The following is a 9,839-nucleotide window of genomic DNA, read 5'->3' on the forward strand; positions in this document are numbered from 1 at the left end:
GATTACAGGTGCCCGCCATCACACCCAGCTAATTTTTGTATTCTTAGTAGAGATGGGGTTTCACTATGTTGGCCAGGCTGGTCTTGAACTCCTGACCTTGTGATCCGCCTGCCTCGGCCTCCCAAAGTGCTGGGATTATAGGCGTGAGCCACCATGCCTGAAGTTTTTAAGTTGTAAACTTAGTAAATTAAATATTAATTTTTAAAGCTAAGTAACCTCTGAATAACCTTTTTCTATGCCTAAAGCCAACCTCAAGGGCATCAAAAGACTCATCTACGTTTATATTTGAACTCTATAACTTCTGAATAATGTGCAAAGCATGCCCTCTGGGATTCGAGGGACCAGGTGTAACGGGGTTAAGTTGAACTCAAAGGTTGAACATGTAGCCTTCTTGTTTTCTGTAACTACTCTCTTTTGTCCAGAAAGCCCCATTTCCTCCGATGGGGAGATAGGGTGATGAAGTGAAAGTAGATCACCAAACAGAAACTTTCCAAGCAAAGGTAGCCAGAGTCTACTTTGGGGTTAATCTAATCTCTTTTGGGGACATGCTCCGCGTTTTAGGCATTTTCTTCTCTCCCCTTCCGTTAGCCAAGATGGCCTCTGGGAGAGGGAAAGTTTACGCACTCACCTGGCATTGGCGGGGTTGTGACTGGTTCACAGTGGGCTTTTGTTTGGCCCAGTGGGCTCTTGTTGGGCTCTGGTTGCAGTGTTTTGTCTCACTGAAACCAGGGCGTTGGTCTCTGATGTCATTGCCTCTTCTTGACCTCCAGTGGCATTGTTGCATTGACTCGGAGCTCTGCAGACTGACTAGGCCTTTTGAACTTTTCAGTTTTATCCAAAGCACACAGGAGGCCCCTACAAAAGAACACTTCCCAGGAAACCTTTGTCTCAGGAAATCGTTCCAAGCTCTGCCTCTGAACTACTCTCTCTGTCCTGTCCTCTACTCCAGACTTTCCCCTTGGGATTAACTTCTTGTCTCCTTGGACTAGGTCCTTTGTATCAGACAGAAAGCTGCCCTTGTGTGGGTGGGGGCTTAAGTCTCTCTTAGGTTCCACCCTCTGATCCTGGGGCAGCCCTTCTCATTCTCAAGCAGAGTCCTGGATCCCAAGACCCTAGCCTGGACCTGTATCCCATCCCCATAATTTGAGTAGGTGAAGCAAATATGATCAAATCTGGCGAGGTATGGTGGCTTATGCCTGTAATCCCAGCACTTTGGGAGGCTGAGGTGGGAGAACTGCTTGAGCCCAGGAGTCTGAGACCAGCCTAGGCAACATAGTGAGACCCTGTCTCTACAAACAAACAAACAACCCAATCTGTGAATGCCAAGATTGCTTAAGAATTCACAAACAGTATTTGAAAAAGATGTAGTAAGAATTGTTAGGAACATAAAAGTTATAGGATACTAATTCCTTAAAAATAAAAATGCAAAATTTCTTCCTAATTAACTTTTTTCTAACACTTAGTTTTGAGATAATTGGAAGAAAGGTTTACATATAGATTAGCGTCAGTATTAGCCAAATAGTGCCTTTATAAAAATTACAGAGAGGCCTTTTTGTCTGGTGGTGGGGGATGGCATACAATCCTAAGCAGGACTCACAGCGTGGCAAGGCAAGAGGAGCACAGACTGGATTTCAGTCCCTACTCACCCCTCAGGTGGTTGCTTTTTGGTAATAAACATCCTGCCCAATCATACGAAGTGGCCTGATAGAGATGATATTTATTAACTACGTGACCTTAGGCAAACATCTGTGTCCTTAGAACTTTAGATGCCTCATATAACAAGTGAGAGGGGCTGACCTCTTAGGTCCTTTTTCTCTACAAATACTATGCTCCATGGCATCAGTAATTTTTTTTTTTTTTTAACTAAATGAGAGTCTTCACAGAAAGTGGAGGAAGTAAGCACCAAGTGCTGGCCACAAGAAGGAACTAGTCTGAGAAGTAGAAGTGACAGAAACCCATGGGCAAAAGTGATCAGGTTATTCTAGAGTTCATGACAGGGAGGGTTGGCCATCATTAGAAATATATCTGAGACTTTGGTAAGACACATCTAAAAATTTTTTCCTAAATAATAAGGTTCCCTGGACAGAGACTCCCAAAGGGAAGATGTCAAGTGTTTGGGAGAAGTGCTGCAAAATGAAATCTGTGTCTTTCAAACAGGATGATGTGGAACAGGAAAAAAAGGGGGAGAGTTATTTAAAGAGAGACACACTTGGCTAGGCGTACTGGTTCAGGGCACTTTGGGAGGCCGAGACAGATGGATCACTTGAGGCCAGGAGTTCAAGACCAGCCTGGCCAATATGGTGAAATCCCATCTCTACAAAAAAAAGAAAAAAAAAAAAAGCTGGATGTTAATACTCTGAGATGACAGACTTTTGGAACTGCAGATATAAAGCCTACAGACCTTAACATTAGTGTGTTCAGCCTCATGACATTTCATTAGCTTATGGCTTCTGCTCCAGAAACTCCCACCATTTCCCTATTGACAAGGGAGAGGAAGAGGGCAGCAAGAGATCATTTAAAAACAGTTGTGAAACTACCAAGGTCTGTGGTTGAGGGTTGGTTTTCTTTTCTTTTTTTTTTTTTGAGACGGAGTCTCTCTCTGTCGCCCAGGCTGGAGTGCAGTGGCACCATCTCGGCTCACTGCAAGCTCCACCTCCCGGGTTCACGCCATTCTCCTGCCTCAGCCTCCCAAATAGCTGGGGCTACAGGCGCCCACCACCACTCCTGGCTAATTTTTTGTATTTTTAGTAGAGATGGGATTTCACCATGTTAGCCAGGATGGTCTCGATCTCCTGACCTCGTGATCTGCCCGCCTCGGCCTCCCAAAGTGCTGGGATTACAGGCCTGAGCCACAGCGCCTGGCTGAGGGTTGGTTTTCTAACCAAACTTTGTCTAGTCTAGTCTAACCTTTGACTGCAGACATCATATAAGGAACATGGTTGCCTCAGATCCAGAAGATATCAGGAAGGGCTGATTTGTTCCACACTATTTGACCAAACTGATTGCAACAAGATGTGGACAAGTTTTGCTATGAGTTTGTCCCAAAACATTGGAAAGAAACCCCACATCCTGTCACCCTCCCTGAGGGCAAGGACACTCAAGAGTTGAGAAATCTGAGGTTTAACCTGTGCTGGGGATGATGACTGATACAAAGGATATAGGACCTCACCTAATGGATTTCAAAGATTGCTGATGTAAGATACACCAAGAACAAATGTTGATGCCCTGGTAGTAGAACAGGGGACCCCTTGTGGGTCCTGTCTTTGATCTCAGGAACACAAATCTTACATCATATTTATCACTGTGAAGGCAAAAGAAATCTTCAATGATGAGGTCTGGAAATTCTGAATATTCTATACAAAGTATTAGAATTTCACAAGCGAGGACTTTGCTCAGAAGAGAAAAATGAACGGGCACCAAGTGGTAATTCACAGAATTGTCATTCCCATGCTCTTAACTCTCAAGTCTGTTTTGGGATCAGGAAACATGGAGTCTTTATTCTCACTGTGTCCCCTGATTTGAAGACTGTGATTAATTAAGGTGTCATTCATGACATGATGAGCCATCTTGAGATATTTGAATATCCTGCCATCACGGGAACCCAGACCTACCTCTGGACTAATTATTGGGAGGGGACTGTGGGAAAGAATAATGACTTGAAAATAGAAATCTTTAAGATGTTCTTGAGTAGAACAAACTTCTCCAATAAAGATGTCCATGTGTTTGTATTTGGCATGGATAATACCACATATTCTGTAACTCCAATTCTTTAGTATTAGCTCTTTGTGAAAACCTTCTTAGAAACAAGGTGTAGATTTCACTAGATTGTGTTTGGGGGCTATGATCCTATGAAAGATTATCCCCTACTTTGTTTGCCACTTCTGCCAATAAGACCTCTATGTCCTGTCTGCTCTCTCGTTCCCCCAAATAAAGCTGGGATTTCTGTACCATTAACTAACTGCCCAGCATACAAACCTTTAAGTAAGAAAGAAAGCTTCCTCTTAACCTTCATAAAAAAAACAAAACAAAACAAAAAAAAACACCAAACACACAAACAAAAGAAAATCTGAACTAAGAATAGAGAGCTTTGGTACTTCTTAAGTACAATGACTAATAAAATATAAACATACTTGCTGTCTCCAGGGGGTTTATAATTAAAATCATAACATATATTGACATTGTTTATCAGGCTAAAGACTATACTAATTGGCAGGAATAGAATATTCTTTCCTTTTTTTCAAAATTATAAGTACTCAAAAATTTAAGCAATCTCTATATTCTACTTACTACTTCTAATGAAGACCTGACAATTCTACATTAATTCAATAGTAATTTTAAGCATTAGATATGTTGATTTGTAATTATCAAGAGAGACTGAGATCAAGCATTTATGTTGGTGCCTACATTACTAGAAATGATGCAAAAATAGGGCTTTAATAAAATGAAGAAACTATTTTTTTTGTTCATATGCACCTAACACAAACTGAGATCAATATGTGCAGCCTACGTCTCTGCCAAATTTATCCTCCTTCTAGCCCTACCTTGGAGAGCGGTAATCATCTAAAATTAAACTATTTGCAGACAATTTTTCTTGGAAATGTAATAGTAATGGAGGCAATTATTTTTCTTTAGGCTATAGAAAAACAAATTTTTATTTTATTTTTTATTAAAAAAAAAATAGAGTGGCAGGGTCTTGTTGTGTCGCCCAGGGCTTGAATTCCTGGGTTCAAGTGATCCTCCCACTTTGGTCTCCCAAAGTGCTGAGATTACAGGCATTACTGGCCTAGAAAAATTCTGAAGAAGTATGATAAGACAAACTCCTCGCAAGCAACCAAATTTTAGAAAATAAAGTTTTTAATCTTAGGTAACTTGGGATGGCAGAAACAAACTGTCTTACTGTATATTCTTGAAATATACACTAAGAAACCTATATTCATAAGAAGAAGTCTTTTAAAAGGGATCACATTTCATAGAAACTTTATTATTGACTTACATTTAACATATGAGCTGTAGTATTTTTCTAGAATTTTATATTCATCTTTATTTTCCTGAGTTTTTTGGTTTTGGTTTTGTTTTGTTTTAGTTTTTGGTTTGTTTGTTTTTTATTTTTTTGGTTTTTTTGAGACAGGGTCTCACTCTGTCACCCAGGTTGGAGTGCAGTGGCTCACTGTACCCTTGATCTCCCAGGCACAAGCAATACTCAGTAGCTGGAACTACAGGCACATGCCACCATTCCTGGCTAATTTTTGTATTTTTAGTAAAGATAGGATTTTGCCATGTTGCTCAGGCTGGTCTCAAATTTCTGAGCTCAAACAGTCCTCTTGCCTTGGACTCCCAAAATGCTGGGATTGCAGGCGTAAGCCACCACACCCAGCCTATTTTTTATTTTCTTGAGTATTAAAGGCATTCCATGACTATTGAAGTCAACTAGTTTAAGTTTAATGAAGACCTGATTAAAGTTAAATATTCACCAAAATAAAAACAATTATTATCACCAAAATAACACCAATCTTTAAAAATCATTCCAAAAAATTAAAGTATCCACATAGCATCCCTGCAGGGACTATATTCAGCATGAGAGATGAAGTAGGGAATTTGTCACAGAACATTCAGCAGACAAACTTAAAGAGGGAATTTTAAAGTAGCTTTCAGAACCTAGGCTCAGAGGCAGTACTCAAGTGAGGTCCTGCTGCAGATGACAACTGCAAAAGAAAATGAACATTGATTTTCTCCAAGTTAGACTCATTTATTTAGCTGTTACTCATAAAGTAGAAGCCAGGTAAGCAGTAGTGTTGACTCATACATAATTTGCAAAGAGTTGATAAATTTGGACAACAGTAGTGGGACTGCATTATACTTTCAAAAGCTTCTTAACATCTTCTCTGTTTTGAGTTCATCATCTTGATGAATTATCTTCAGATCAAATTATATAAGCCAATCTGCAATGGAACAAGCTGGAGGAGATTTAGATTCACTAAGAAGTTCTCTAGAGAAAAGTGTTAGTTTGTTTAAAAGAAATACTTTAAACTGAGGGAATTCATCACGACTAGACCAGTCCTACAAGAAATGTTTGAGAGTCCTTCATCTAGAAGTGAAAGTGTCAGGCCTCTGAGCCCAAGCTAAGCCATCATATCCCCTATGACCTGCACATATACATCCAGATGGCCTGAAGCAACTGAAGATGCACAAAAAAAGTGAAAATGCCCAGTTCCTACCGTAACTGATGACATTCCACCATTGTGATTTGTGCCTGCCCCATCTTAACTGAGCGATTAACCTTGTGAAATTCTTTCTCCTGGCTCAGAACCTCCCCTACTGAGCATCTTGTGACCCCCACACCTGCCCATAAGAGAAAAATCCCCTTTGACTGTAATTTTCCACTACTCACCCAAATCCTATAAAACAGCCCTATCCCTATTTCCCTTTGCTGACTCTCTTTTTGGACTCAGCCCGCCTGCACCCAGGTGAAATAAGCAGCTTTGTTGCTCACACAAAACCTGTTTGGTGGTCTCTTCACATGGATGCACACGACAGAAAGGATGATGTCTACCATTAAGAAAACACACAAGAGTGTAAAACTCACTGGCATAGCAGATACACAAATGAGAACGAGAAAGGAATCAAATGTTACCACTACAGAAAACCACCAAACCTCAATGATAAATAATGAAAGAGGCAAAAGATCGATGAGACAGACAGTTGGTTTTTTGCAAAGAAAAACAAAATTGATAAACTGCTAGCTAGATTAACCAAGAAAAGAATAGATAAGATCCAAATAAACATAATCAGAAATGAAAAAGGAGACATGACAACAGATACCACAGAAATGCAAAAGGTCATCAGAGAGAATTATGAACAACTATATGCTCAAAAACTAGGAAACCTAGAGGGAATTGATTAAATACCAGGAAACACACTACCTCATAAGACTGAACCAGGAAGAAACAGAAAACCTGAACATGAAGGGGTGGCCTGCCCCTCCACACCTGTGGGCGTTTCTCGTTAGGTGGAACGAGAGACTTGAGAAAAGAAATGAGACACACAGACAAAGTATAGAGAAAGAAAAAGTGGGCCCAGGGGACCGGTGCTCAGCATACAGAGGATCGGCGCTGGCAGTGGTCTCTGAGTTCCCTTAGTATTTATTGATCATTATCTTTACCATCTTAGAAAAACGGAAGTGGCAGGATAATAGGATCACCGTAGGGAGAAGGTCAGCAATAAGACATATGAATAAAGATCTCTGTGACATAAGTTTAAAGAAAAGTGCTATGCCTTGATATGCATATGCAAATATCTCCATAAACCTTTTTAGTGCATAAAGAGCAGCATTGCCGCTGGCACGTCTCGCCTTCAGCCCTAAGGCGGTTTTCTCCTTTCTCAGCAAACAGAATATACAATCGGGTTTTACACCAGATGTTCCATTGCCCAGGTAGGAAACAGATGCTTTTCTCTGTCTCAACTGCCAAGAGGCATTCTTTCCTCTTATACTAGTCCTCAGCACAGACCCTTCACGGGTGTCAGGCTGGGGGATGATCAGGTCTTTCCCTTCCCACGAGGCCGTATTTCAGACTATCACATGGGGAGAAACCTTGGACAATACCTAGCTTTCCTAGGCAGAGGTCCCTGCGACCTTTGGCAATGTACGTGTCCCTGGGTACTTGAGATTAAGAGAATGGCGATGACTTTTCACAAGCACACTGCCTTCAGGCACTTGTTTAACAAAGTACACCCTGCACAGCCCAAAATCCATTAAACCTTGAGTCACCACAGCACATGTCTCTTGCAAGGACAAGGTTAGGGGTAGGGTCACGGATTAACAGCATCTCAAATACAGAACAAAATGGAGTGTCTTATGTCTACTTCTTTCTATATAGACACAGTAACAGTCTGATATCTTTCTTTTCCCCACAGAACAGACCAATAATGAGATTACATCAGTAATAAAAAGTCTCCCCACAAAGAAAGGCCCAGAACTGGATCACTTTACTGCTGAATTCTATCAAGCTTATAAAGAACACCAATTCTTCTCAAATCATTCCAAAAAATTAAAGAGGACAGAAATCTTTCTAATTCATTCTGTAAGGCCAGCATTATCTGATACTAAAACCAGACAAGGACACACACAAAAAAGAAATCTATGAGAGAAAAATATCTCTCAGGAACATAGATGTAAAAATCCTCATCAAAATACCAGCAAACTAAATCTAACAACACATCAAAAGTATAATACACTATGATCAAGTGGGATTTATCCCAGGAATGCAAAAAATGGTTCAACATATGCAAATCAATAAATGTGATACATTAACCAAAGGAAGGACAAAAACCATATGATTATCTCAATAAATACAGAAAAAGCATTTGATACGATTTAACATCCTTCATGATAAAAACTCTCAACAAGTTAGGCATAAAAGAAACATACCTCAAAATAACAAAGGCCATATATGACAAACCCACAGCTAACATCATACCACTTGGGGAAAAGCTGAAAGCCTTTCCTCCAAGAACTGGAATAAGACAATGATGTTCACCTTTACTATTCTTATTCGACGTTGTGCTGGAAGTCCTAGCCTGATCGATTAGGAAAGAGGAAGAAATAAAGGCATAATCCAAGTTGGAAAAGAAGTGAAAGTGTCCCTCTTTACAGATGACATGATCTTATACCTAGAAAAACCGAAAGACTTTACCAAAAAACTCTTACAAATGATAAATAAATCCAGTACAGTTGAAGGATACAAAACCAATACACAAAAATCAGTAGTGTTTCCATACAACAAAGATGAACTAACTAAAAAGAAATCAAGAAAGCAATCCCGCATTTCCACCCACTTCCCCACCCAGTGCCACTCTGGCTACCCTGCACTCACTCTGAGCTCCAGGCTCCTGCTAAGTTAGTGCCCCCATGGTCTCCCTTTAGCCACTATCATGATTATCTACCCTGGCATCATCAGTCATAACAATTCTCCAACATGTATAAGATTTGGGAGATTGCAGACAGGCTTGCCTGGAGGTGGAGGAAAAGATGGTAAGTAGGACAGAAGGTAACACTCATGACTTGTTCACTGGTGGAAATGCCTCTGCTGAAGGCCCCCTAGAGCAAAGGTACCTAAAGCACAGTAATCACTGGTGTTGATATTGTCAGGAACCTCACTTACAGGAAACCAGCTTCACAAAAGAAGCCTACAAGAAGTACATCAAAGATTACATGAAATCAATCAAAGGCAAATTTGGAGAATAGAGACCAGAAAGAGTAAAACGTTCTGTGACAGAGGTTACAGAACAATCAAGCACACCCTTGCTAATTTCAAAAACTCCAGTTCTTTACTGGTGAAAACATGAATCCAGATGGCATGGTTGCCCTACTGAACTACCATGAGAATGGTATGACTTCATATATGATTTTCTTTAAGGATGATTTAGAAATGGAAAAAATGGTAACAAAGTTGGCAATTTCTTTGGATCTATCACCTGTCATCATAACTGGCTGCTGCTTGTCATCCATACAACACCAGTACTTAAGATGGATGGGACTGATATAATCTTGAGCTCTTCATTTATTTTGACTATGATTTATTTGGAGTGAAGGCAGTTTTTAAGAAAACTATGTCAGGCTGTCTAAAAATAAAATGTACTTAAACTAAAAAAAAAACAAAAAAAAAAGCAATTCCATTTATAATAGCTAAAGAAAGAAAGAAAGAACATACCTAGGAATAAATTTAACTAAGGAGGTGAAAGACTTCTATAAGGAAAACTGTAAAACACTGATGAAATTGAAGAGAATGCAAAAACAGAACAACATACCATGCTCATGGATCAGTAGAGTTAATATTGCTAAA

The 9,839-nt window shown here is 39.9% G+C and overlaps 1 pseudogene; it reads left to right on the forward strand.

The window, feature by feature from the left end:
- Positions 1-8,670: 8,670 nt before the first annotated feature.
- LOC101009747 lies at positions 8,671-9,635 on the forward strand (annotated as a pseudogene).
- The last annotated feature ends 204 nt before the right edge of the window (positions 9,636-9,839 follow it).

The sequence above is a fragment of the Papio anubis genome, chromosome 3 (genome assembly GCF_008728515.1).
Source record: "Papio anubis isolate 15944 chromosome 3, Panubis1.0, whole genome shotgun sequence".
In the NCBI taxonomy this organism is placed as follows: domain Eukaryota; kingdom Metazoa; phylum Chordata; class Mammalia; order Primates; family Cercopithecidae; genus Papio; species Papio anubis.